The sequence below is a fragment of the Protopterus annectens genome, chromosome 1.part0, assembly GCF_019279795.1.
Source record: "Protopterus annectens isolate FY-2018-M chromosome 1.part0, PAN1.0, whole genome shotgun sequence".
Taxonomy (NCBI): domain Eukaryota; kingdom Metazoa; phylum Chordata; order Ceratodontiformes; family Protopteridae; genus Protopterus; species Protopterus annectens.
This window is the reverse complement of record NC_056725.1, coordinates 500,584,138-500,605,950: the sequence shown is the minus strand read 5'-3', so window position 1 is coordinate 500,605,950 and position 21,813 is coordinate 500,584,138. Positions and strand designations below refer to the sequence as shown.

The 21,813-nt window shown below is 39.9% G+C and overlaps 1 protein-coding gene across 3 annotated transcripts in view; it reads right to left on the bottom strand.

Moving 5' to 3' along the window:
• The window catches only part of SLC29A1 (solute carrier family 29 member 1 (Augustine blood group)), a 1,418,904-nt gene that overhangs the window by 1,062,863 nt on the left and 334,228 nt on the right, over positions 1-21,813 (bottom strand). Inside the window, exon 1 of one of the 3 annotated variants that reach the window (XM_044060823.1) lies at positions 6,752-8,181. The exons of the other annotated variants lie outside the window; for them this stretch is intronic. The gene's annotated coding sequence lies outside the window, so the exon portion shown is untranslated. Of the gene's footprint in view, positions 1-6,751; positions 8,182-21,813 lie in introns of those variants that run through there. 3 annotated transcript variants of the gene reach the window in all.

Below are 21,813 nucleotides of genomic sequence, written 5' to 3'. Positions count from 1 at the left end.
TAATCTCTGAGCACCAACATATTTGAGAATGCTTCCCACTTCAATTTTATGGTGAGTGTGATTAATTTATGGTACAATTTGAAAAGGAAGGATAAACAGGTGGGGAACAGATCTATCCCACACTGGTGAAGACCAAGTTCAAGATTTTGTCTCCCCTAGTTGGGTTGTGGACTAACTGATACAGAGAGTTTGCATTTTTGAAGTCCACAAAGCTCTGGGCATACATGTCAGGGAATGTATAAGTCCCCAATCTGATGAAGGGATAGATCCCCTAGGAGAATATTTTTTGGCGTAATGCATAGAGTCCATATAAGTCATGTACGAGGTATGGTGCAATGAGGACATACAGGGGTGCTGTAGTTAGCTATGATGTGATGAGGGTTTTTTTTTTTAATGGTAAGTTGGATGCAGAGGAGTTCTATGCTGTTATCCTGTCAATTGAGCCTGGAGGTGATACTTTCTTTTATGAATATACTTACATAGTTAATACCTAGCTGACATTGTTCTGCTATAACTTTAACATGGCCTTCTCCTGCATATTACATGAGTACTGCAATCTTTACTGCCTTCATCTAGTGTAGTGGGCTTGGATGTGTGATACATGTTGAAACCCTGAAGTGATAGGGTGCTCTCAATGGTACTGAACCAGGTCTTTGTGATGATGCATATCTGTAGGGAGTATATTTTTTTTGTTGAGACAGATAACATTGAGCAGTATAGAGTTTGTTTTGTTAACTGGGAAGTTTTTGAACACTGAATTAGCCTAATAAATGCACTATGGGTGTGGGCAAGGTTTTAGCCAATATACAAAAGCCTTGTGGAGATAGATGCAGGCAATCCCTGGCAAAGCAGTTAGGACAGCCTACCTTCTCCCTCCAAGATGATATACATTGGACCTTCTTTGAATAACACCAGAAGCAAAGTCAGTTGTTGAAGTCAATAATCTTTTGATCAAACTGCAGTATAATTCTGAGTGATGGTAAAATCCTACTAAAGGATAGATCTTGATATAATCTTAGTATTTCAAACAATTTAAATGCAAACCATTTACATTTGTGGATATGTACTACTCTCATTGAACAGTAAGTCTGAAATTAGTATAACAGTATTAAAACGAGTGATGAAGAACACTTTAATGCTGCACGCAATGGCAATGAGTATTATTTGTTAGTGATTCTTTGATAAACTGCAATAACGTTTTAGCACTAGTTTCAGATCTGATAGCAGTGGGGAGATAAAATTCCAAATTTTAGATATGCACACAGAATACAGAATAAATACATTTTTTTGGGAGGGTGAGGTATGGTAGCACACAAGTGAAAAACAAAAAAAATGGTACAAAGGTTTTATAAGAAAAAGTCAAGTTAGTGCCATGTGGATGTTTCTTAATATGTGTCTTACATAAAAGTTTTATTCACCAAATTCTGCTCTTTTGGAATTAGGCAGAGAAGTGCCAGATGCTGGTAAACACCAAAAGACATGGAATCAGGGTTACTGACTGACACTCTAAAAAAATTACTGGCCAGGTGGATGGAGTGCTAGGGGACTTTTCACCTGACTTGAAACTTCTTATGCTCATGTAAAAGATAGCTAGAATGTGAAAAAGGTGCCAATAACAAGACCTGATTTGAAGGTTAACTTGCAGAAGACTGATGCAAAAGAAAATAAATAAAATATAAGGCAGTATCTGAAACATTTGGTGATGTCAGACACTATAATACTACTGAGAATATTCTACGCCATGTTTTTCATCACTGTAATGAAATTCAGAAACTTTGACAAAAGTGAGCAGGGAAACTACGTTGCACTGAATTGCACACATTATCGATATTGTAAGAACTGACCCACTACAGTAGGGAAGAGTTAGATACCATAGTAATGTGGCCGGTCTGGAAAATATGCAGGTGAGAGAGGATGTGAGGAAATTTTATGTAACACAGCAATGAATACTGTAACAGTGATTAGGGAAACTGTTTGTCTAACTTTTTTGGGAAATGTTGTCTAACACTACAAATGTTTTTGAAGATTATTCTGGGTTTCTTCTTTTTATGCTGCATATTCCTTTTATACTTTTTCTTTTTATGCTGTAGTTGTTTTATACTTTTCAGTTTTCAGTTACCATTGTATGACTCTATTGCTGATGTTCTTCAAAAAGTCACCCTTTACTTCTTACATCTGCATCTTTATATTCTTGTTTGTAAGATTCTACTTGTAGGATTCAAGAAGGAAGCAAAATGTCATCCTACTTGCATAAAATGTTAGTTATAGTGAATTATGTTGTTCAGCCACGGTGGTGCAGTGGTTAGCAATGCTGCCTCACAGCAAGAGGTTCTCTGGTTCGACCCTCAGCTGGGGTGCTTTCTGTGCGGAGTCTGCATGTCCTCCCTGTGGTCGCGTGGGTTTGCTCCTGTTTTCTCCCACATCCCAAAGACATGCTGTAGGTGGATTGGACACTCTAAATTGGCCCTAGGCGTGAATGTGTGCCTTCTGTGGAAGGCTGGGTGCTAGGCTGGCAACTTGACACTGTAAAATCTCCACTGCCAATCATGAGTGGACAGGTGATCTGCTGTGGCGACCACTATTTTTATTTTATTTTATTTTATTTTACATTTGTTGACCGGGCTAGTCTAGCTGGATACATATCCTTTTTCAGTAGAGGCCCGAGGAGAAAAGCTCCAATAAAGAGAAAAATAACACACTACAATTAGTTAGAGGTACAACATTATAAGGATAACAAATCAATATGACATCAATATATACATGGTAGAAGAAAAAAATGCTAAGCTAAGGAGGTGACAGGACAAGCTAATGTGGTATGATGACATGGGTACAGGTGTGGTAAGTCAAATGGTAGAGAAGAGCTTTTGAGTGAGAAGAGTGAAGGGAACTATGAAACCTATAGGAATTAGTCTGGGTTTAGACATGGGCACAACCAGTGGGACTTTAAGTATTCTCTGAGACTGTTTTTGAATTGGTTAAGTGATGGCACGAGTCTAAGGTAGTTAGGAAGGGAGTTCCAATGCTTTCCAATAGAGTTCGTGATAAAGAGCGTCGCCGCCCAAGTTATTAGATTTGATGGTTGATACTTGGTTACTATTTGAAGACCTAAGGGAACTTAAGTTGGTGTATGGGGTCAGGATTTTACTCAGTGAGGGGTTTTGTCTGGTTGATTTATAATTTTAAATGCTTCGTGAGTTGATTGAATTTAAGAAGATTGGGCAGTTCTAGCCAGCCTAGTTTCCTGAGGTTGAGGCAATGGTGGGTGCGATAGGGTGTTCCTGTAATAAATCTAGCAATATGGTGGTAGGTGGTAGAAAATTTATTGAGCTCACGTTTATTGAGGAAGGAAAATATAGGGGAGGCATACAGTAGGGTGGTGAGGAGATGAGTGCGGGCAATGGTTAATCTAGCATGAGGAGTGAGAAAGTTCCTGATTCTATACATCGAACCTAGTTTCTTGTTAACTGACTTGATGGTTTGGGCAATGTGCATATCAAATTTGAGCTTATGGTCAATAGTGACACCTAATAGCTTGGTGTGGGAGACGGGCTCAATGATGGTGCCATTAAAGGATTCGACATAAAAGGACCTAGAATTTGCAGGTTGTGGCACCGGGGGTAGGAGAGTGGTAGACGAGGGGAAAAATAGGAGTAACTTGGTTTTAGTTGGGTTAAGTATGAGTTTCAGGTCAGAGAACCATTTTTCAACTTTGGCAAAACATAGTTGGGTGGCTGTTTGGAGTTTCTGGAGAGAGAGATCAGAACAGATCAGGGTGGAGTCGTCCGCATATTGTATACAAGTGGTTCTAGGGATGATTGTGTGGAGATCATTAATAAAAACAGAGAAAAGAAGGGGGCCAAGTATGGAGCCTTGTGGGACGCCAATGTTGTTAGGGAGTAGTTGAGATAGACTATTATGCCATAGGACTGCTTGGTGCCGACCAGAAAGGTAGTCCTTGAACCAGTTGAGTGTCAAGTTGTCCAGATGAAAGGTTTGCAGGGTGTGGAGTAATAGCTGATGGTTTACCATGTCGAAAGCTTTTGATAGATCAAGAAAGAGCGCAGAGGATATAAGTTTATTGTTACGGTTATTGTTTATTGAGTCGACAAAGGAGAGGAGGGCAGTAGTAGTACTGTGATGGGGGCGAAAGCCATGCTGGGTAAATGATAGCAGATTATTGAGGGTGAGGTGGTGTAGGAGTTGTTTGTGAATACACCGTTCTAAAATTTTTGCTATTGGAGAAAGTATTGCGATGGGCCTATAGTTAGATGTTTCAGTAGAGGAGCCTCCTTTGTGAAGTGGAATGATATATGAGATTTTCCAAATGGGGGGGACGGTGGCCTCGGTTATGGATTTGTTAATCAAAATTGATATGGGATAGGCAATGACATCAGAGGCTAATTGGAGGTATTCCGCTGGGAGACGATCGGCCGCAAGGGTGGATGGTTTCAGTTTTTTTAGTAGGGTACGAATATAGGAGGTGGATACTGTTTGTAGTTTAAAGGAGAGAGGAGGTGAGTCAGGAGGAAGAGTTAATGATGGGGAAGAGGTAGGTAGATGATTGGCAAGGGACTGAATGGTCTCCGTAAAAAAAATGTTAAAGGCATTGGCTATCTCTTCAGGTTTATTACTAGTAAGTTTCTCAGGTATAGGGGTAGAGGATTTACCAGGATGGAGGAGATTGTTGAATCCAGCCCAGAACTTTTTTGGGTTAGACTGATGTTTGTCCTGGAGGTGACAGAAGTACTGTTTTTTATCTCTAGCGATGTCTGATTTCGTGGAGTTTCTGAGTGATTGAAATTTAATACGATCTAGGGGAGTTTTGGTGGCTCGCCATTTGTTCCAAGCCTGGTCACGAAGTTTAATTTTTGCTTTGGTTTCTCTTGTAAGCCAGGGAGCTATGCGATTTTAGTTCTAATTAATCGATTTGGAGCATGGGAGTCAAGGATGTTTAGGAAAGAGTCATTAAAGTATGACACGCTCTCGGCTAGGGGAAGAGAGGTTAGGGTAGACCAGTTGCAGAATTTTAGTTCAGCTAGGAATAGATCTAGGTTGAACTTTTTCCTGTTTCGGATAAGTTTATGTAGGGGTGGATTGGAAGTACAAAGCTTGTGCTTTATAATATAAGTGACAAGGTGGTCACTTAAGTCATTGGGGAGGGTACCGGTAGAATAATTGTTAGCAGCTTTATTGGTGAGAATCCAGTCAATGGTACTCTCCTTTTGCTGAGCGTTACCAATTCTGGTAGGAGCTGTGATATTTTGGGAGAAGCCATATTGATTGGGTGGGGATATGACTGGAAAGGTATTTCTGTGGCCTTTCCAGTTGTTGCAGATGTCTTGAGAGGTACAAACCAAATGAGGCATTGTATTCTATAATGGGTCTAACTGGGAAAAACAAGAAAAGCTGTCATCTAAAGGAATTTTCTCTATACATCTTTTCATTCAGTAACTGCTACATATTTATGCTTGTTTTAAATCAGCAATCATTTACTACTATACACATGTTGGGGCTCTAGCTAACCCATATGGCCCCACCTTTTCCATTAGGTGCATTAAACAGTTCTATACCTTGCTTATTGCTTAACAACTGTGTTTACAAAGTTTTCCCAAGGCACTCCCAAGTACATCTGCCCTGGTGAAGGTTCATAGGTTGGTACTAGGCTATCAGCCCTAGGGCCTATACAAGCCTAGCCATAACAATTCCCTGGCTATTTCTTCCCACACTATTTACTTCCCTGGACCCCTGTCTGGCAGAGCGACTGACGTGATCCCCGGGATGAATTTCCTTTCCCCCATCCAATCGTCAAGGTTCCTTTTGAAGAGGACCAAAGAGGCACTCTGCTTGACATGTATGGGCAATCTATTCCAGAGTCTGGGGAGTCTCTGGGTCAGGATCCTATCCCTCCAGCATGTTTTGTTTATTGTGATGACAAGGTTTAGCTCCCTGGAGCGTGTGGCTCTGAGGGATTGGGATTTCTTTAAATGTAGCATGTCCAACAGCTCTGGGTTTGACATGGCCTTGTATGTTAAGCAAAGATCGCCTCTGAGTAGATGATATGCGACAGAGTATAGCTGGAGTTTTTTAAGGCGGTCAGCATAGGGCATCTGCTTTACGCCTGTGATTCTTTTAGTGAGGTATTTCTGTGGCCTTTCCAGTTGTTGCAGATGTCTTGAGAGGTACAAACCAAACGAGGCATTGTATTCTATAATGGGTCTAATGAGGGATGAGTACAGTGGGACAATGACCTCCTTTTTTCTGGATGAAAAGCCCTTAGTGATGAGGTGTGCCACATAGAAGGATTTCCTGACTGTTGTGGCGATGTGGTTATCGAAGGTGAGACTGCTGTCCACCTGTGTCCCTAAGTCTCTTATCACACTTTTGGTGTTTAGTGTACTGCCACCAATATGGTAATTCACGGATACATGTTTTTTCCCAAACGGGATAACTATACATTTCTTGGCATTGAGCTTGAGCCCATGGCTCTGGCACCAAGCATCTGTTGGTGAAAAAGACTTAAAGCCTTCCCTCCCACTTTTACATACCTGTTTTAAACAGCAAGGTGTTTAACCTTTCTGGGTCTGCTGACGTGACCCTAATAGAAGTAGGAAGTAACTGTACTACTGCTAACATGATATTGTAAGATTAATATCCTCATATGTCTTTGTCATGAATTTGTTTGCAATAAGTATCAAAATACTAAATTATAACAGCAATAAACAAAAAAGAAACACAAATAAATAAAATGTACCTGTCAGTCACTGCTTGCAACTGATTCCATCTTCCATCTTGACACAGTGAAGTGTTGCAGTCATAGTTAGGTACCCCACATACTGATCAAAAGTTCAGTAATATTTTCAGATCTTGGTGCTTTAAATGTATTATTACTTTCTGCAGTGTAATGCATTCATATTTAAACAATATGCTGTCCCTCAGGATTTCAGGTATGCCAAAACAATATATTTTTATGACATGAGCCAAAAATGCAAGCTAGATGAATATTTCATCTAAAAGCTTCTGTTCTTATTGCTCTCTCAAATATCATGTTATGCTTAGTATGAAATGCAATGTAAAAAACATACTGTGATCAGGTACACAAAAAACCTGATCCTTTTCCAAACGAAAGAAAACAGAACACCAAAAATTCCATATCATGCTCTGCTGAATGAGTGGTCATCATATGCTTATCTTCAGAGTTACAGTCTAGTTCCACGTTATCCACACCCTTTAATAAATCTAGGTCCGAGACACAGGCCCCAAATTAGTCCCAAGGATTCTGAAACTGACATTATCTTGTTACATCAGGAAATCTGCAATAAATGCATTTGTGAAGGAACCTCTCTAAACTGGTGCCATTTGCTGTATCCTTTCAGTCTTGTATCAATGTTTCACTGCATCCTTTCTGCTAATATACAGAGGTCCGAACTGTTATTTACAGCTTCAGAAATTCACTGAAATGTACATTTATTGTTATGTCAACATATGCTTTATCACTGAGCCAACACACACAACTCAATTTCTCGGAAATCTTCTTTCCATAAAACTTCACCTTTACATATTTGCCACATCTGATGCTTTCCTGTTTTTACAATTGTCAATAACAATTCCAGTTTGCAGTTATTATAAAGTTCACTTTTGAGATGCTCATAGTACTTTTAATCTGTTGACATAAAATTTATCTCAGGCACATACACTGTCTTCCCATACTCCTCCTCTCCAAATAAGAGTTAATAATCACTTTAAAAAAATTGCTTATTAGTTACTGTTTATCAGCAGCCCCCACCTGTTACATACACAAAAGGCCTTTACATTATTTAACTACAGCCATCGACTCCTGCTGACTGTTTGACCGGCTGCAGCCTGTGTTCATCTGCGCTTTGCTCATTAAGGATGCAAATGGTTGTTTTAATACTCTGGCATAATCATCTGTGAACAAAGTGACACACAACGATTGTTTGCTGAATTTTTAACATCCTGTCACAGCAAACTGCATAAATAGTCCACCTAATGGATTTCTGGAGTTTACATTCTTCAGTGATCTGCAAGTCTGGTGCCTGTGTTTTTTTTTTCCACTGATCCCCTCAATCAACATGTCAACATTTTCCACGTAGGGAATAAAATCTTCTCTTTTTTGCACAATGAGACTCTTCGAGTCTGAACTGTCAACTAGCACTGAACGTGAATTTTTACTTCCTTGTTTTAACCCCTCCTTCCCATGACATCAGCTCAATGTGTTGTGTATGCAGATCACACATCACGGGCTTCATCATGGTTACAGTTTGTTTTAATCTGTTACAAACCTGCAGGCTACAGAAGCTGCAAAAAGTATGAATGAGGAAGGAGACTTAACCCTTTCAGACTTCAGCTGAAAACATATAAATTGTGTTAAGCTAAATAAAATATATTTTACTTCTTATTAATGACTATAGACAAAATACAATAAAATAAACAATGCAGCTCAATTACAAACAAGGAAGATATACTCAAAAGAGAGAGATGGTACAGTGTTTGATTCCCTCAGCTCTCATTTGTCTACTGTGTGAACTTGAGCAAGTCACTTAAAAAGACACTGCTCCTGTGTCACCCCTGAAAAGAGACTGCATATTCAGTGGGTCTGCCTGGTTAACAAATGGGTGTTACACACATCTTTAGTTGAAGTACAAAATATATCCAACAAAGCAACCAAAAGCTCTTCCAATTAACAAACCTACTCTTAAAATGCATTCTGTAATCTTAAAAGCATTAAAAAAAATTCTTAACAACAGTCAAAAATGTACAAGCTTTATATTTTAACATAGTAGTTATATTGTAATTCACAAGGAATTCAAAAATTCGTCTCTGAGTCAGAAACCACTGCCACATCAATTAAAAGCACCTGAGGCCAAACTGATATTATACCATGACCCCCGCCCCCAAAACGTGCACTCTGATTGGCCAGCGTGCACATTGTAAATCGAGTTATACTAATGGAAAAAGGTCCGGCCGCCCAGACTTTTTTCCATTAGTATAACTCTACTTTTAAAACACTGTCTTGCTATGTTAAATGGGTTTAACATAGCGAGACAGCTTTAAAATAAGCAACGGAGATAAGCCTGTAAGGGCAAACACCCTGGAGGGCACTGTTGCAGTTAGAGAATAAGCTTGTTTGTAAAATTAATGACAGGGTAAAATTTACTTCTCTGAGTCTGAAGGAGACGTTATTCATAATGGGGATTATGAGAAACAAAACCAGCAGCCACTTAGAATGTGTTTCAGTTTCTCGAGGAACATAAGACAGTATACTGACATCATAAGTAAGCACTGGAACATTTTAACATCCGATAAACAAGTGAATAACCTTGTAAGAATACATCCACAGTTCACCTACAAGAATAAAAAATCATTAAGGAGACGATTATGTACACCCAAAGATCAAATTAGGACTATAGATACACCAGGGACCAGACCATGTGGTAGGTGCCAAGTTTGTAATTTTATCACTCTGGACAGGAAATTTAAACATCCTGATACAGCTGTGATATATGGACTAAGAATTAGTGCTAGGTGCGACAGTTCGCATGCAGTTTATCTCGCTATTTGTCAAGTATGCAATAACTTCTACGTGGGCAAAACTGACAGATTGCTAAGAGATAGAATTAAGGAACACATTTATCACATTAAGAAGGGTAGTCCATTTAATGCCCTAGCAAAACATGTTAAAGAGACACATGACCAACATACTATCAAATTTATGGTGTTAGGAAGATGTTATGAGAATCATAGGGGTGGTGATATTAGGACTCAGACTGAGAACTTAGAGGCCAACTGGATTGTCAGATTAAGAGCGAATACAGGACATGGCCTCAATGACCATGTACCGATGAGACCCATCCTGAAGAATAGACCCTTACGTAGATAGAATATGTTATGTGTTCGTGTGGTCTATAAACTATATATTGCATTTGTGCATTCTTTTTATTTAGATAGGAAATACCATGTATTTTATTGTGGTTACATTTTTATTGTAGCTATATACATTTAAATGTTTTTAAACATTTTGATCATGTGATTTTTAAATGTTTAATATAAATACTGGTGTGTGAGTGTCACTTGATATACACCTGAAGAAGCATTTGGTGAAAGCGCTTGTGTTTGTGTGAATAAATCAGCTGAAGAATCTGGAGCCTTGCCTCTGTCTACTCCTTTTTATTGGATTGTTTGTAAAATTGTTTTACTTACTTTTTTTTTTACTATATTATTTTTTTTATATATATTTTTGATGTAAAATAGATGTCTTTACATTCACCGCTGCAGTATTCATATCTTATGGGATTCCCTGCCGTGAAGTCTGTTGTCCGCCCAGTCTATCAAAGCCTATCATTGCTTTAAGGTACACTGAACATCACCTAAACACTCCTCGTGTAGCGTAGGGCATAAAGGCGACGTTCAGGAGTACCATCCTCAAAACTTCATTGTTGTCAGTCCAAACGCTGTTTTAAACATCGGTCTGTTTGCCTCTGTCCATTTTTTGCCGTTTTTTTCTGTTTGTTGGAATTCCAGTCATTACTCCTGTTTGGTGAAGTCCTCACCATTGCAGATAAGTACTCAGTTGGGGGGTTTGCTCTTTTCTTGATTTTTTTGTGTTGTTTGGGGGGGTTAATGCCATCCAAGAATGGTAAATGCCAGTGTGGGAGACAGATTCCCCATAAAGACCACCATGACAACTGCCTTTTTTCCAAGAGCTTCTCACGACCATACGTCTTATTCAACTTGTCAGACGTTTTCCTGAAAACCCTTCTTTGTAGGCTTTATTCCTTTTCATTGTATCTTGAGAACCAGTGTCTTAAGCTTCTTGCTAAAGATACTATGAATGGAACTTCCTGCCCTGAGGGTCAGCAGGCAGGGAAGAAGAAGGTGAAAAAGGTAAGACTCGAATCTTCCTCTGTCCAGCCTCTGCTGGGTGTTTCTCCCAAGGTTGTTACGAACCCAGAAACTCACCAGGCCATGTTTTCGAATTTCTCTGCCATGTCCGGGTTGGAGGTCTGTGAGGATCTGATGGGCAGCACATCCGACGAGGCTTTGCAGGCATCCATTTCGGGCGACGGTTGATTGTTTCTGAAGAGTCTAGGGGGATTCTGCAGTTTCTTCTTAGGGAAGAAGTTCTTACTTCGTTTGTGCAATGCTGTCCTGAGTCACAGCTTTCTCAGTTTTCTAGGACAGATGTTCCCTTAAAAAAGAAACAGAAAACTAAACATGTTTCATGGCTTCCATCATTCCAATGCTCCATCTGGCCAAACCCTACATGAAGAAGTTCCAGTGGTTTCTGAAGTTGGTGTGGCTTCAACATGCGCATCCTCTAGACTTTATAGTTCCTTTTCTCCCTTGTCACAAGAAGGAACTTCTATGGTAGATTCAGCAGTCGTCTCTAAAGCCAGGGCTTCCTTTTCATCCTCCTCTTCCCTCTTCAGATGTGGGATGGGGAGCAACGTTTGGCTCCCTGAAGGTTCAGGGAGTGTGGTTGCCACATCAGTGGAAGGAGCACATCAACATCAAAGAGATGAGAGCTCTTATGCTGGCTCTTCAGGCCTTTCATTCTCTTTTCTCTCCGGGGCCTCTCAAGGTATTCACAGACAATACCACAGTAATGTGGTATGTCAACAAATGGGGGGGGGGGGTGACAAGATCTTACCTTCTTTGCTGACTGGCACTTCTGGTATGGGATCTGGCTGTCAAGTATCAAGTGACTCTTCAGGGAGTTTATATTCCTTCAGATCAGAGCACTGTGGCAGACACTCTGAGCAGGTCCTTCACTCACTTCCCTCAATCTCACAAATGGATGCTTCACAGGGATGTGTTTCTGAACACTGTTCACCAGTGAGATACACTTCAAGTAGATCTCTTTGCCTCCCCTCTGAATGGAAAACTTCCCATGTTTTGTGCCAGTCTCAGGCATTCTGGTGTGGAAGGTGGACGCCCTCTCATTTTCTCCCCTTCCTCTCATTCCAAGTCCTGTTCAAGATTCAACAGGATGCGCCAAAAAATCTTGCTGGTGGCGACAGCATTGGTTCCCTCTACTTCTCCATCTGGCCAAAGGCAATCATCACAAGTTACCTCACAGGGTGGATCTACTCACACAAGACAAAGGATCTCTCATCCATCCCCACCCATCCACGCTTTAACTGACACTGTGGGTGATAGGGTTTTGATTCCTCACAGACACCTTTTTTCTGAGGACATGCTGCACATCCTGCAGGAGGCCAGGAAGCCCACTACTAGAAAATCCCTACTTATCTAAATGAAAGAGGTTTTCTATTTGGTGTCTATCTCGTAACCTGGACCCACTTACTGTGGCTATTCCTTTAGTTTTCTGTTATTTGTGTGAGCTACTCAATGCTGATTTGGTCTACGCTTCTACTAAACCCACTTATCAGCTCTTTCTGCTTGTCTGCTTTTAACTCCTCCATTAGCTTCTAGATTTGAGGCCAAGCAATTTATTAAAGGCATCCTTAATATTAGACCTCCCAAGCTTTGGTACACTGGCTGGACGATGGGCTTCATGGCAGGGAATCCCAAAAGTTATGAATATTGCAGCGGTTAAGGCAAGAACATTAACCATTATGGTAAGATTTTACACAACTGTACTTCTTTCCTCTGCCTAATGTTTCAAACATACTGAAGTACATGTAAATGATTTTGGAGGAAATAATTTAAATCCAAAATATAACATTTTCAAATAATATCCCGATATTTACTTCATTTTTTGGTCCCTTACTCCTAAAATGTGCAGTCTGTTGCCAGTCATTGGAGAATGAAGTCACTAAATAATGACACATGTTTATGTTTCAGACTTTATTTCCTTCAGAAAATGCATGCTGAAACAGATCCTGTTATTCAAGTAACTCTTGTAATTTTCTAAGAGCAATATTAAAAATCTGTTGCTATTTTTGAGTCTCTATGCCCCTTTTATTTTTAGGCTTTATCCAGATTTATTGCGCTAAGAGGTCCAGAGGTAAGCAAACCTCTTAACAACTGATGCCACTGCTCGATCAATCTCGCTTTCTCTCTCTCTCACACACACATACGCACACACACACACTCACACACACACACACACACACACACACACACACACACACACACACACACAAACACGCACACACACACACACATGCTCTCTCACACACAGAGAAACACAGATGAGGTTCAGAAAATGCATGCTAACACAAAACACAAATCCTGTTATTCAAGCAACTTTGTAATTTTATTAGAGAATATCTCCTCCTATTTTTGAGCCTTTGTTCCCCCTTTATTTTAGGCTTTATCTAGATAATCTTGAGCTAAGCGGTTGAGAGGTATGCAACCTCTTAACTGCTTCTACTGCTGCTCCCTCTGCTCAATCTCTCTCACTCTTCACATACATACATACACATGCGCACACAATTCTGCTGTCATGCACATAAGCATGCATGCACTTACACACACAGGCAGAAACATAAACACACACACACAAACACACACACACACACACACACACACACACACACACACTATTTTTTATGCTTCTTTTATACTCGCTAAACAGCAGAAGTGCTGCTTAGCAAGTGTAAAATAATGGGTAGATCAATCTCACTCTCACGCACGCATACACTCACACACAGACAAACACACACAGTTTTTTTTTTATTTTCTTTTTTTATTTTACACTAGCTAAACAGCAAAAGCGCTGCTTAGGAAGAGTAAAATAATGGTAGTCATCAGGTTACTTTCATTCCAAGCTCCAATGCAGCTTAATATACTGCTGTGAAGCGGCAGACTCGTTTTTCAGCAGGCATACCAGTAAATTAACACCTTGCTGGAGAACGTTCATTCTCCAATCAGAGTGCAGATGTACAGGTCGCCCATTCCCTACCACAGCTTAACAGACAGCCTATTTATCAAAAATATTCATGAGGAATATGGTTGTGTTCAATGGAATATAATGGGTTGATGAAAGGAGAATTGATGGAAATTATTATGGTAAAGGGGAGAAATCTACAAAATGTTTAACATGAACTGGGAGAAGAAGAGGGAGTATGGAAAGGAGGAAACAGAGTATGGAGCTTAAAATTTTGTTAAGGGGATTGGAGGAATCACAAACTAAAGCTGAACTGGAAATGAAGGGTACAAAATAATGTGGGAAGGGGAGGTGGGGAAAAAATTGCTGCTGTGGAAGATTAAAGAACAGAAGAAAGAGGCATGAGATAGTGTAAAAGAAAAGCAAGGAGATAAAATGGTGATTAGTTCAGAAACTCATTGCATGTGTAATGATTTCATAGTAGTCTATATATGGATTTGAGGCTTAGGTGAGACACTTTGTGGGGAATAAATGTGGCCTTTGGAAGCTCTGGAAGGCAGATTGGAATTGCATATTGAGGTGCAAGAGGTTATTCTAGTGATTAGGTACATGACAGCAAACAAGGCAGGTGGGTAGTATGGTATCTCTATGGATTTTTACAAACAAATAGGCATTAAAATCAGTGAACCACTGGTAGACTTACTAAATATTATGCCCCAGGGAAGTCATTAACTCTATCAGGGAAGTCTGTATGGTTGTACTGATAAAAGCTGGGTGTTACCCCTGCAAATTGCAATATCAACAGCACACCCCTCATAGTGGACTCAGAGGTAAGAGATCTAGGCGTGCAAATACATAGTAGCCTGAACTTTGACCACCATGTGTCTATAGTGGTGAAGAAATCCTTTTATGTGACACAATTCACAAGTAAAGGCATGGCATCTAAATCTAAGGAAATTATAGTCCGTCTGTACTCAGCCCTCATTAGACCAATAGTCATGTACAGTGCGCCATCTGGCATGTACTTAATTAGGCACTTACAGCAGTTGGAGTGACCTCAGAGGCTCCTCACAAAGAAAATACAGAGTGTAAACAACATGAACTATGCGGCTAGACTAAAAGTCCTATCCTTTTACTCTGTCTCCTACAGACTATAAAGTGGTGACCTATGCCTGACCTACAAGGTACTCAGAAATCCAGTCCTGATGGAGCTGCTACACATCCGCAAGTCAAACAGCACGATTATCACCCGATCTAGGGATCTAAACTTAGCAACTCAAACAAAACATGCTGGAGAGACAGATATATGTCTCACAGACTGCCCTTTCTTTGGAACAGGCTTCCTATTCACATTAAGCAGAGTCCTTCCCTGGTCCTTTTCAAACACAGTCTGGATCAATGGATAGGGAATCACAAATTCACACCTGGGGTAGTGCCCACTTCCTTTATGGATAAGCGCAATCTGTAAGATAGGGAAGCACAGGCACAAATTCATGCCATCCTCTTGCCCCTAGGGACCATATATTGGGTAAAATCAGGTTATATTGGCTAGGCTTGTAAGAGTACTTAAGCAGTTAGCCTAGTAATCTCCAATCAGCCTGTGTTCCACCACATGTGAAAACCTGCATTTATCATTAACAGAAAAGGACATAAAATGTTTTGTTTAGCTAACACTATGCTGTACTAATATTTTGCCAAAATGTCTGTTCTATATTGCAATGAAAACAGTTCTGCATTTCATAGGTCCATGTGTTCATCTGCCAAGCTTACTACCTACAGAACCTGAAGGATGTCTGCTGCAACTTCATGATGCTATGTATTACTTTCCACATACAAAATTATTTTTGAGAAAAGTTAATGACTGACTTCTGAATGTAAAGGGAAACTTAGTGAATAGTCTCGGGGGGGGGGGGGGGGTTGTAACTTATCAGTTATTTTTTCAGATATTTTTATTATGAAGTTCCCTAGTCTGGTGTTATCTCATCTAGGAAATCTGTATAACAGCAAATAACCTTGGCATATAAAAAGAAAGGCAGCAGTTAGCCAAAAAGCACTGACAACAACCTAACTAGCATTTCTTTTTTTTCAACTGTATTCAATTAAGTGACAGGCTAACAGCAAGATGGTTGTTATTATTCACAACTGTAATTTAACATAAAAAAGTGTACACCCCTGTAGATTTATTATACAGAAATATTGACTAGATTTCTGTTCCTGCATTCTTTTTACTTTCTGCAAACACCAGCTCCCATAGTTTACAGACAGTAAAAGGCATCCTCACATTTATTATGATGTGGCAGCACTGAAACAGTAGGTTTCATTCTAAGGGTCCAGTGTCAGGGCATATGTGATTTGGGAAAATTGGACATCAGGCTACTGAATGTAGATTAATTATGACATGAGCTAATATCACTACCTTTACCTAACTTACTTTTCTATATGTGGCTGTTTTCCCCTTTCCCACTGACTTTGCAAACATGTCAATTTGCCATCAGGATTTTAAATGATGGGATTAGCCCACACTACTCCAGCTCACTGGATAGCACATCAGTGCATAGGTAGCAACTGCTTCAAAATAAGAAAAGTGCTACAGGTGCCATACCTAAGTAACTTTCAACTGTACCTTGTTATGAGGAACAGTTCCTCATTTTGTGTCTTAAAAATTTCATGTTCTATATTGTACCACAATGATCTCCCACACATTCACTGTTACAGCTTTTTTTAACAAATATAAACAGTTAACAATACTGACTCATACTAATTCATCAAAAGAATGTTTAGAGTAAGAAGCAATAGTTCTTAACATGCTATGAGCTTTCCAGTTGCGTTTGCAAGTGCCTCACATTCTATCCATCTATTTCGTACTGTGCAGGTACTGAGAGATATGTACAGCAGAATGTTAACAAGGCCACCCATAATTCACACAATATTATAGAAAATGGCAGTGGAAGTATTGCCACCTTAGACGAATAAGCACTGGGAGTGATAAGAAGAGGCCTTCCACATTTGTTGCACAGAATTCAATACAATCAGCTAACCACCTGGAAATCGTGAACTTAGAAGCATTCTTACTTCATCTAGACCTACCAAATGATACAAACAATTACTTATCCTTCTGGAAATTTGATTCCGTCCATATATCTAAACATATATCTAAACAGCCAATGGGTATCAATACAAATGAGGATATAGTGATCATGGTTAGAATACTCAGCAAAAAAATAAATAAAAAAAAATAAAAAACAAGCAAATTCACTGACAAGTTTGAATGTTATCCTGTGACAATTTCTGGCATTTCCACATACATAAAAGGTGGAAGACCAAGATTTCCCTGGGTAACATAAAATAAATGTACGGGATTGGGGGGAGGGGAGTGTCAGGATCTCAAACATGAGGTAAAAAAGTGCCATGTAAAAAGGCTTTATCAGTCCTAAGACAGGTAAAGGAAGGAAGGAAGCAGAATCTAGCCACAAATGTTGTAAATGGTTGCCAAATGGACTTTAACAAAAGAATAGCTGAATCCAAAGTCAAAGATTTTGGACATATAAGAAAGGACTAAAAAATCTGAGACTGTAAAGGGATCTACTTTTTTATTATATAGAAAAAGGCTCCACTTATCTCAGGGTTCATGTATCTCAATAAGAGTTTTGCAAAGAAGGTCTCTGAGAGGAGATGACAGAAATTACACTCTCAGAAAAGGAATATTTTTAGCTATGAATGAAACTGGATAAGTCCAGTGCTCAACAGTATGAAGATCGATCTAGATGAGACTTGCCTGAACAGTGAAACAGCAATGAACTGAAAGGTCATAAATGGATGAGCTTTTGCACAGAAATTTAATCAGCAGAGGAAGCCATGTCAGTCTTGGACATGAGGTTATCATAATGATCATGGCCTTAAAAAGACTGTTTTTCTAGATGAAACACAGGAAATCAGAAAATGCAAAGGAGATCATCTGGCCATTTGTGAGTTATGGTATCCTTGGCCTGACACTACTCTTCCCCCATCCCCTGAGGGGGCTTCACTAAGAAGAAGTTGAAACACTTGATATTTCACAGAGAGAGAAAAAAGAAATTGTTGTATACTGGAGTGTCACCTGGACCATTTGTGAGAAATGAGAAGACAATGTTTGTCTGAGTTTGTCCACCAGAGAACTGCCCCTCCTGAATGTCAACTACTATTAAAAGTGATACAGGTTGATGGCTCAATGCCACATCCTAACTGCTTCTCAACAGAGGTGATACAAATGTATTCCTGGCTTACTGATGATATATACCAGACAACAGCCATACTGCCCTGGGGTAGGGAGTCCTAAAAGGCTAACAAGGTTACTACAACTGCTGTAACTTCCAGTCATGTGGATATAAGACTCCTGAGGCAGTCAAGACACACTGAATATTTAACCCACTAAAACCCCAGCTCTAGAGCAGATGCATTTGTGATGACAGTTGCCTGACATGTCTAAAACTGGAAAGAGATTCCTGAATGTATGTTTGTGGGTTCCCACGTTCCTACTATGCCTTCAGATGTACTCAACAGACACTGGAAATATGAAACACAAAACTTGTTTGTTAGCAAACTAGATATGAATTGTCCAGTGAAGAATCCCCAGGTGAAAAATGGCATGAGAGCATAAAAACTGAAACCTCCATAAGGTCAAAGGCTCTCAGACAAGTTCCTGCTGGAAAAGGCTGTACTGAAAGCAAAGGCACAATTACTTGCCAAAGAGACAGTATCTTGTCCTGCACCAGAAGGGCTCATCACAGTGTTGTGTACAGTGTGCATCACATAAAAATATGAAACTGACTGTTCAATGTTCACTGATCTTTCAAAGGAACAGCTTGCACAAAGACTCTCTTCTGTTCAACAGATTCAGCGCTGATGGAGCAAGAAGGAACCAGTAGTCTAGATAATAGAATATCTTGGCTTCTGCCAGTTTTCTCTGAGCTGCTAATACAAACATGCATATGCTGCAAACTGTAACTGTGCAGGATTATATACATTCTATAGGTTAAGACAAAAGAAAAATGCCATGATTGGTAATGACTACCTCTGATCTGGTAATGCAACATGTTCTTTGACTCGTGGAGCCCAAAGAGCATGTTTAGTCACTTTCTTACAGGCAAAGAAGGACAGAGATCACTGTGGCCATTCAAAATGTTTCCCTTGGAATAAATTAATTTAGGCCACTAAACTCTAGAAGAAACCTGATATCTTTTACTTTTTCTGGTATCAAAAAGAATCTGGAATAATAGCTTAAGCCACTCTGGTCTGGTCTCCACACACACAGCAGCCTAAGGCTGAATAACGGTGCTGCCACTAGTGAAAGTGGTGCTACAGCAACCAGCATTAGTGTTATAGTATAATAAGAAGCCCTATGACCAAATGCTGGAAATCCTGACATTGGCCCTGATGCCAATATGGATAGTATTAAAAATATTGGCAACAACAGTGGTACTAATGGCATGGCATAACTGATGCCTGAAAATATGGCATCTTAAATGAAGACAATAAAGGACATGACACTAAGAGCAGTCACATCAGAAATACTAATGTCAACAGTTAAAGCAGCTTAGACAACTTAACTAAATCTGTAGCTCGCAATGAAGCTAATGATATCAGTAACAACAGTGCCAGCTAAAAGCAGCTCCTAGCAAGAAACTGACATTCCCTGAGTGCCCCAAAATCTGAGGTTTTGGAAAGGAAACTTATGATCTTCAGCCTTGAATGAAAAAAATTGCTTCATGGATCTTTCATAATCTAAACTATGCAAAACAGGAAAGTAAACAGACCTGGGTGTATATAAATAAACAAACGAATGAATGAATGAATGAATGAATAAATGTCCACACCCTGGCATAAAAAATACCCCCCCCCCCAAAAAAAAAAAAACAATGGGGATGAAGAGCGGCTAATGCAGCAGTGATCATTCGAACATACACTTTTATGCTAAGCTCAGATTACACAACTGTACTATGGCCATCATATTGATTAGTGCTGTAGTAGCCTTAGCTATATGAATAGATTACCTTAGCTAGCTACATCTGGAGGTGGATGGAGAAAAATCCAAGAGTCCCTAGAGAATGATCTTAACAAAGCTTGATCTGGACTGAGAGAAGGAATCAAGCTTATAGTGCATTGTAAAAGTATGAACAGAGGATCAAGTAGCAGTTTCTAGCATACAATTAAGACTCAGTCATCCAGACAGTCAATAGAAGATGACTGATGTCGGGGTGTATCAACCACCCCTGTTCTTGTGTGAGTAGATCCAGTCTGTATAGAAGTCTATGGTATCTGCAGCTGGCCATTTCTAAAACAAGGAAGAACTATGATTGCCTGAGCCAGAAGGGAATTATTACAGTGATCTTGGGGGATTCCTTCTGAATCTCCAGAAATATCCTGAATACTAGTAAAAATGATGGAAAAGCATACAGGAACATTTCTGTCCAAGGAAAAGAAAAGAAAAAGCATGAACCTATGAACCTATGAAGGTCTTCCAGGCCTTCTTACACGGACTTCTGGAACAGAACCTTTCCAGGTGATTGTTCAATCAGGAGGCAAAAGGTTCTACTTCAGAAGTCCCCACAGATGGATCAAATCCTGGAAAACCCTAATCTAGTTTCCATTCGTGATGAGCTGCCTGGTATTGCTCAGCTTGTCTGCTACAGAGTTTTGCTCTGTCGGAATGCAGGATGTCTGCAGAGTGACATAGTGCTGTGAAGTTATATTCCAAGCTAACATGGGTAGTTTGCAAAGAGGGTAAGACCTGGTACCCCCTTCCTCATTGATGTACCACATGACTTTGGTATTGTCTGTAACCACATGAAGAGGTCCCTTGGATCAAAGATGGTTCAGAGAGTTGAGTGCCACAATCACGGCACATCCTCTGTACTTTTTAGTCCTCCTGAATCTGCTCCATAAGCAAAGTCCAAAGCATCTGTGGTAACTGTCTGCTTTGGAGATGGGAGGGAGAAGAGAAAACATGCTTTTAAGAATGGAAACCTGCATTTAAGAATATTTGTTGTCTCCATAAAATAATTTCTCTTCCAACAAACCCCAATACTGGGATTTGAAAAGATAAAGGGTGTTGATGCTGTGACCAAAGAGATTTCAGTCACCAGTGTATCTTTTTCATGTGGAGTCCTGCCAAGAGTATCATAAGAAAGTACAGTTGTGTAAAATCTTACCATAATAGTAGCAGTCCTTCTCTTCACTATTGTAGTATTCATTACAACAGGGATCTCCTGCAAAGGCCAGCCCAAAATCTGCCCAGTATACCAAAGCCTTTAGGTTGCTTTAAGGTGCACAGTATGTCACATATATGATCCTCGCATAGCATAGGACATAAAGGTGATTCCGGACGTACCATCCTCAGACTTGAGAGCCCCAGTAGGAATGATAGTCCAAAAAACAGAGAGGTAATCAGTACATCTGGAAGAGAAATGAACCAAGGGGAGAAGGGAGGGAGCAAACACTGCAACAGTGAACAGAAGGGCATCTACCATTATGGCAAGATTTTCCACAACTGTACTATGTCCTTCCATTTCACTATTCCAGTATTCATAACATTAGGGAGAGTGCCAAACCTCAGGAAGAAACCTGGCAGGAGGAAGGACCAGCAGAGCCCTCTAGGAAGCCATGAAGGATGGCCCTAGCAAAGCCATCTCCAGTTCTGGAAATTCCATCCAACTTGTAGTGGCTGGTAAAGGTATGCAGAAAAGACCCAGTAGCTGCTTTACGAATGGAGTTAGTATTCAAACCCTTGAAAAAAGCACCATAAGAAGCCACCACACTAGTAGAATTAGCCTTAACAGTGGAAGGAATGCTCTTACCAGGAAAGGAATAACAAAAAGAACTAGCTTTACAAATCCAAGAAGAAATAGTTTGCTTGGACACAGCCAATCCAAAAGACCTAGGATGAAAGGAAACAAAGAGATGACAGATTTACAAAAAGTCTTAGACTCAATCCAAATAAAATCTGAGTTGTCTATGCACATCCA